The sequence below is a fragment of the Mus caroli genome, unplaced genomic scaffold, assembly GCF_978045245.1.
Source record: "Mus caroli unplaced genomic scaffold, Mus_caroli_1 scaffold_3, whole genome shotgun sequence".
NCBI classification, from domain to species: domain Eukaryota; kingdom Metazoa; phylum Chordata; class Mammalia; order Rodentia; family Muridae; genus Mus; species Mus caroli.
In genome coordinates, this window is record NW_028227258.1 from 98,166,064 (window position 1) to 98,174,316 (window position 8,253).

Here is an 8,253-nt window from a genome sequence, read left to right on the forward strand (position 1 = left end):
ACCAAAAACAACTTTGGATGAACAGAGTGTGGGTTTTTTTGTTTGTTTGTTTTTTGTTTTTTGTTTTTTGTTTTTTGTTTTTGTTTTTTCATGGAACAACTCCCAGGTCACACTCCATCACAGAAGGAAATCAGGACAGGAACTCACAGCAGGAATCTAGAGTCAAGAAGTGATACAGAAGTCATGAAAAAAAAAACTCTGCTTACTGACTTGCTTTCAAAAGCTTCCTCAGCTTGCTCTCATATACAACCTAAGACCACATGTTCAGGGTACTACCATCTACAGTAGGCTGGGCTCTCCCACATTAGTCAAGAAAATGCCCCACAGATATGCCAAGTTTGATTGAAGCAATTCCTTTGTCGAAGTACCCTCTGTCAAGTGACTCAATTTTGTGTTCAAGTTGGTAAGAAGCTCAGGACTTGAAATCACAATAATCTGCTCTCTGGACAAATCTGCCCACTAAGAAATGCTATGTAAGTGCTGTCCTGTGGGGCTATGGGCTATACACAGACAGCTTGGTCTCCAGCAGAGCTGAGGTCTGAACCCTGGTAGAACCTGGTGGTGATAATTCACCTACATAGGACAGTCCTCATGGCTCCTGGACTCCTGGCTCCTGGTAAAGTTACCGCCCCCACAGCTCCCACAGGAGAAGCTTGTGGCTAACAGTCACATAGACTATGTCCCAAGCTTCTGACCTTCAGGCTTCACTCCTCCCAGTTACCTAGCAACAACAAGATAACAATCCCACCATAAGAGGAGCTGCTTGGCCCCTCCTCTCTCTCTCTCTCTCTCTCTCTCTCTCTCTCTCTCTCTCTCTCTCTCTCTCTCTCTCTCTCCTGGCTCTTCTCTCTAACCTCTTACTCTCTAACCTTTCCTCTTTCTCTCTCTTTCTCCCTTCCCTCCTCTTGGCCATGGCCAGTCCCCCCTCTCTCTTTTACCTTATCTCTTTCTCCCTGTCTTTCTCCAATAAAGCTCTAAAACCATAGACTGCCTCTGTTCATCAAGGCCCACTGTGCTTGGACAATGGGATAGTCTTTCTCCTAATGAGCTGTGCCTAATCTCCCATCAGAAGGCCTTTATGTGCTCCAGCAATGGACCGGACTAAGGACTCTCGCCTGCATGGGAATCTCTCTCTCTCTCTGTCCACTCTCCTGTATCTCTGGGGCTGAGGGTGTTGTCCCGGAGTCCCTGGTTTGGAGGGGGGCTGCCCCTTGTCCATCCCCTGCCGTGTGGGGTCAGTGGCTTAGATGCCCACCGGAGGCCAAGTGGAAAGCATCTGGCAGTCCTCCCGAGTCCACCTGCCCAGAGCCCAGGAACTCATTGGACATGGGCTCTCTCCTTCCCCTCTCCTTCCCCTACATGCCCAGATGTGGAACATGAACAAACACAACTGCACTGAACGAATACTGAGGGAAGGTGAGCCCCCCTCTGGAAAAAATCTGTCTTTTCCTGCTGTGCTTTCGGTCAACGCCATTACGTGGATTTAGACAAGCTAAAGGGACAACTGAAGCCTTCTGGCCAGAGCTACTTTCTGTTGGCCGAAGGTCCCACTGCTCTGTCTAAATCTTGACAACCTGCAAAGGTGTTGGCAAAGACTATCTAACTTCTCCTTAAAACAAAAAAAAACCTGGTAACACAGCAGCCAATTAAGAGCCACGGGGCTCACTGCCAGTTCTTAAATCTGTGGGAAGCCAAATAGGCCAAGGGAACGTTCCTATTGGACAAGTGCTTCTCCTCTTTTCTATCATGGGCAACACACCATCTTATAAAAATATCACCCCAGGCCAGGGAAATACATGCTCTACTTTTAAAAACACCGAGGAATAAAGATAGTTGTCTTAGTTAGGGTTTTACTGCTGTGAACAGACACCATGACCAAGGCAAGTCTTATAAAAAACAACATTTAATTGGGGCTGGCTTACAGGTTCAGAGGTTCAGCATGACAGTATCCAGGCAGGCATGGTGCAGGAGGAGCTGAGGGTTCTATGTCTTCATTCAAAAGCTGCTAGTGGAAGACTGACTTCCAGGCAACAAAGGTGAGGATCTTATGCCCACACCCACAGTGACACTCCCATTCCAACCAGGTCAAACCTATTCCAACAAGGCCACACCTTCAGATGGTGCCACTCCCTGGCCCAAGGATATATAAACATCACAATAGCCCCCCCCCCCCCAAAAAAAAAAAAAACAAGCCTACTTATTTTGGAAGTCCTTCAGATAGAGCCATGCATGGCCAATGATAATACTTATAGCCCAAACTCATGGATCAGAGTAATTTCTCTCATCAAAAACAAAGATACCCAAGAAGGTAAAACACTCTGCTGTGATTTTTTTTGCCAATCTTAGCCACAATTAGGCAGTGTATAGGGCCATCTGAAATAGGACAAACTGATAGCAACATAGCTGCTGAATGCCTTCGGTCAGATGAACCCAAAGGTCAAGGTCCTAAAAACCACTCCATTTCAGATCTCACAGCCCTTACCCAAGAGAGATAAAATCCATCTACCCACCCCTGCCTCTCTATGCCTCAGAGAAACTAATTAAAAAACTAATTAGAAAATTAATTAAACCACCTGCTCCTCTGGCCCCTACCTCTCCCACTCAAAGGCAAGGCTTCATTAAAAAAAAAAAAACAAAGGAGCTACCACCTCCCCTAGAGAAAGGAATCTCTCCCCCCTCTTCTCCAAGCCATAAAAGCGAAATACCTTCAAAATTCATAGATGAAGCCCCACCTAACTCCATAGTCCCTAACCCTCAACCATCTACCACCCAACAACTTTGTAATATTTGAGACTCTCTTGCTAAAACTAACCCCGACTCCCATTCTACTCAGGAGTCCGATACAAAATTTAAAACCCAAACTGCTCAGGCATTCCCAGTTAATATCAACCCCAGCCAAAATAAACCCCTTAATTGGTACCCACTCCAAGCCTCAAACTTTTTTGTTGTTGTTGTTGTTCATTTTAAGCATATATGGATTATACAAAGTGAGTGATTTCATTATGCGTTCCTATAAAAAAAAAAAAAAGCCCAATCCTCAAACTTAAAAGAACTCAGGCAGGCAGTAAAGAAAGATGGCATCCACGTACCCTGGACAAAATCTTTCCTACACAGCCAGGAGTCCAGAAGACATGAGGGAACACCTACCATCCCATGTAGGTGAATTATCACCACCAGGTTCTACCAGGATTCAGAACTCAGCTCAACTGGAAACAAAGCTGTCTGTGTATAGCCCATTGCCCCACACTGTCTTTTGTCCATTTCCCTGCTGTCTGTATAGGAAATCCATCCCTGGATTTGCCTCTCCACACCCTGGAGCCTCCAATAAATCTCTTTCATCAGATTTTCTGCCTGGTGTTGAAAGATCCTGACAGAATGTAAAAGGTAACAGAAGCCCTGAAATTGGCAAGATAGATGTCACTGTTAGCAGAACTAGCTTCACTGATTTAGAAAAAGAGAGGTGCACAATGCTCTAGCCACTCCTTGAACCTGTGAGTCTGTCAATGTTCTGACCAGGTGTGTGCCCATTGCTGCACCTCACTGCCAGGTGTTCGTGATATTGGTTGCTGGGAAAGAGTCAGGAAATCTCCCCAGCAACCATAGTTGGGGCCAATCCGGAGTGCTGCACCTTCATTAGACTCTTTCTTTGTTTCCCTCCCATAGCCATTTCTTGAGGAATCAATCATTTTAGAATAGACATTGTTTAGATCTGGAAATCCCCTACTCCCCCCTGAGGGCCTATAAAAACTGGGTCCTCTTTCCCCTCGAGGTCGACACCTCTACCCCTGCGTGGGATGTGAGTCATCCCCCAGAGCTCTGGCTTTCCCTGAATAAAGCCTCATGTGGTTTGCATCAAGCTTGGTCTATCATGAGTTCTTGGGTGTCCGCTGTTGTCCTGAGGCCTGAGCAAGGGGCTCCTCTTGGAGTCTTTCAGTGTGACTCTCTCATCTGAAGCAGGAAAGAAGTCATAAAGAGAAGGAGAAAAGCAGGATCATGGCTGAGGCTCCTGAGCTCCTCAGCTCGGCTGGGGATATACTACCTTGGGAGCCACAATGCCTCTGCTGAGGAGTTTTCCTCTCAGCAGTGTGGTTCCTGTGCTCCTTCTTCTCATGATGCTCTTCCACTGGGACACTGTCCCACCCCAGAGATGTGTGGCTCCCAGGCACCTGTGTCTCAGGATGACCCAAGGACACTCACCTAATTCAGAGCTATGTGGTTCCTGGGCTCCTGTGTCTTAGGATGCCCTTCCACTGGGATATCTTTTCCTTCAGAGATATATGGTTCCTGGGATTCTGAGTCCCAGAACATCCACCCACTTGAGCAAAAAGTACATTAATGGTTTTAATTAGGATATTGGAACTTACTTGCAGTCAGAAATTTTATTAATATAAATTAGTTACACATTAATTAACAATATTAATGAGCAAAGAATTAATCTTTTGGTGAGGGAGTTAAGCTCCCTATGCTCTAAATGTTTATTTTTACTAAAAGAGCCCATACATGTCACATAATGCTGTCTTGACGGTTTTGTTACTTCTCATAACTTTGACACAATAACTTGAGATTATTTAGGCATCTCCCTAAGGCCCATCATAAGCAACAAGCAAATGTTCAGATACAGTGAGTAACATCAGTACCAAATTCTTGTTAAAATTTTCTTACAAAGCAATATTCGTGGATGAACAATGATTTCAGTCTCACTAGAAATAAATTTTAAAATAAAATATTTTATTAATTCTTTTAGAATATTATACATGCATACAATATACTTCAATCACATCCTCCATTCATTCCTCTAATCCTCCCAGACCTACAACCCACTCTTTTACCCCTCCCAACTTCATGTGTAATTTTTTTATAACCTGAGTCCACTTTGCCCTGCCCATGTATTAATGGGTGTGGGACCATCCTCTGGAGTATAACCAACCTATTAGGGTCTTCCCACTTAAAGAAATTTTCTTCCTCTTCCAGAATCCATCAGCTGTTCATAGCTCTTCAGCTAGGAATGGAGAATGGTGATCTGCTAGGGTCCAGCCCTAGAAGTCAGGCAGTTTCCAGCAGAGGAGATAGTGATTGGACAGAGGTGGGTAAGGGTAAATGAAGCAGAGACCACAGCTGACCTTTAATATTTAATCTTTAATTAAAAAGAAATCATAAGTTTGTGTTTTCTGTGGAATCTGCATACATAAAAACACCATGATTGATGATATTTCTTCAATCTTTGATGATAATATTTAATGACTAACTAGTATAGTTTTATATCTTTCTTTTTTTTTTTTTCTTTTTTAACTACTTTGTAGGTTCTTTGCAGGTGGTTCTTCTGTCACTAACAATATCTTCTCTGACTCAGTTCAGCTCCTCCTGTCTCAACTGTAACCAACTGTCTTTTCAATTTCAACTGTTTCTTATTTTCATTCTGCTCATTCTCTTCTTCTTTTCTCTCCTCTGCTCTCTTTTCTCTTCTCTCCTCTTCTCTAATCTCTTTTTGCATCAACTGTCTTCTCTGATCCTAATCTTCTGTTTCCTGGATGCTAAATCTGCCTACTCCATAATCTGCTATTCTCTGTCCTACCACTACTTCCTCCCAGCTCTCAGTCTCTGATTACTTTTTAGACCTCCTCTTCCCAGAAGTCCAAGACCCAACTGACACTTTAGAGCATAGGACCATTAAAAGGGCCGGGCACATAAAGTATTTCATAATACAGACTAACAATCATGATGTTTCTTTAAAAAAAAAAAAGTACATATGGAACTCTTCACAAATTTGTGTGTCATCCTTGCACAGAAGCCATGCTAATCGTCTCTGTAATCCTGATGTTTCTCTATGCATGCAGATTCCACAGAAGAGGCAAACTTATGATTTCAAAAGAAATACAGATAGCATTTTTGTTCCTGGACAAGTGTTAGAAGTACAGAGAGAATAGGTATTGTGATTCTCAAATCATTTTAGACTATGTGAGTATTTATGACATATGACATCCTATTCTTCAGGAAAGTAAAACATTAAACACTTAAAAAAATTTCTGAGTCAGTCTAGATAAGTTCCCAAGGCTTGAATACTACATTGTGTTGGAAGTATAGCTTGTAAGGTCACCTATTTTAAAAGTCTGAAAGGTCCCCCACACTGCCGGCTAACTAGTTCTATTAATTTGCTTTTTCTTGGTTTTTTAGTTAAAAGACTTCACTGTAATTTAATATGAGCCACTCTGCTTGTGATTGGAAAATTCTTATAGTTCTTTTATATTAATTTCAGGTCACCTATATGTATTATTAAAGGTTACTGTAGGCAAACTAACTTTGTTTCTAAAATTTTATTTTCATGGGACAATGTCCTATAAACTACATGAAGGAGGAAGCCTGTGATCTGATCTGTTGGCAAATCTATTGTTTCTGAGTTTGCTTAGGGGCAGGTATGCCAAGAGAACTCTGGGGCTACTTAACTTTTTGTGCTTTTCACAAGTAAGACTCCTGAGTGGCACCAGATAAGGTTACTTCTTTTAGAGCAGAAATAATTTTCTTGGAAAAGACATGAATGAATCATAATGTAAAAAGACTCCCACAAATGTGACACACATAAATCTGAAACCCAAAGTGAAACACAGCACAATGACAAAGTAAGCATCTGACTCATCTCTTCTAGACTGGGTCAAACAGATGTGCTATCTTCATGCCTCTCCTGCTTATCACTAGTCATGGCTGTGACCCTCTTTCCCCTACAGGCTGGAAGAGTGACTGGGTCTTAATGCTAGATATAATTTTTAAATGATATATTTATCTAAAAAATATTCTAATATTGTAGAAAATAATTTAATGTTTGATGTGTAATTAATTACAAAATTAAAACACTACAAATAAAACTAAAATCTTTTGATGATTAAATATTTTTATTTTAACTGCCATCAGCCATTACTATAACAATATTCTGTGCCTAAACCAATGCGATAACTAAAAATTGTTTCACATAAAAACTGTAAAAAGACATATACATTGTCAATAAGTGTGAAAGTCAAAACAATATTTTTTGTTTTATATCTGTGATTTACTGAACTTACTGATTATTAGGAAAGTACATTCAATATGCAACATCTCAGAAAAGGAATTGAGGACATTGAGATTAAAAAATTTGAGTAGAAAAGCAATCTACATCATTTCAAATATATGGTCATCTAGCTTTGTTTGAAAATGGAAAGATATTGTTAAGGTCTTCCAAATTGTGTGAACAATTGAAAAAGAAGTTGATTTGTGGATTTTTATTTTCTATATTGCTCTATAATTTGAAAATCATTTTCTCTTTTCCAGAGTATAGCCCTATGAATGACAAGCCAAGTAAATAGACAAACAGAATAAAGCAATGCTGTCCAAAGAAAGCAAGTGTCCTCCTCTTCATAGTTGTGATATAAACTTATCTAATGATTATAAGGGGTATGATGAAGAACAGCGGGAACATATTGTGCAATAAATAGGTGAGTAGATGCTCATATAGAAAACACTGGTATGCAGTGTCCCTCAAGCAAATGTGACAACTTTGAATTTTACCAATACTTTAAATAAACTTCTCATTCAAATTATGGGAACGTCATTCCTATATCTAGTCCAGAATAATTTTTTTTGTTAAATCAGTAAATAAGTTTCTGACTTTCCCTGCCTAGCTAGTCATCATGGTATCACTTTCTGCTCTGACACACCTACAGAAGAAATCTCTGCCAAGTTTGAGGAACTAAAAATCACAAATATTAAGCTCTTTTGTAAACATACCATTTTCTGGTCTTCTTTACTTCTGTAGTCAAATGAACACATGTAATTTATGCTGTCCACAGTTCTATAAGTTCTGTTTGCCACATATTTAACTCATGTGCTTATAAAAATATATAGGTCATTTTTATGTTTCATGTTAAGGAGACCAAAAATATATCTATAACATTTACATGTGGAAGGTAAAATTACAGTAACCATATAGTCAGAGGGCAATTATCTATCATTGTATGACATTAAAAAATAATTTTAAGAAGTCTTGCATACTGGGGCTGGAAAGATGGCTCAGCAGTTAAGAGCACTGACAGCTCTTCCAGGGATTCTGAGTTCAAACCTAAGCAACCACATGGGGGCTCACGACCACCTGTAATGAGATCCAATGCCCTCTTATGTTGTGTCTGAAGACAGTGACAGTGTACTCAAATGTATAAAATAAATCTTTAAGAAAAAATAATCTTGCATACTAAGCCTTGGTCTAGGTAAATGTTTGCCATAGATCTT

At 40.5% G+C, this 8,253-nt stretch overlaps 1 pseudogene; it reads right to left on the reverse strand.

The window, feature by feature from the left end:
- Positions 1-5,740: 5,740 nt before the first annotated feature.
- On the reverse strand, positions 5,741-5,841 carry LOC115030691 (U6 spliceosomal RNA; annotated as a pseudogene).
- Positions 5,842-8,253: the final 2,412 nt, after the last annotated feature.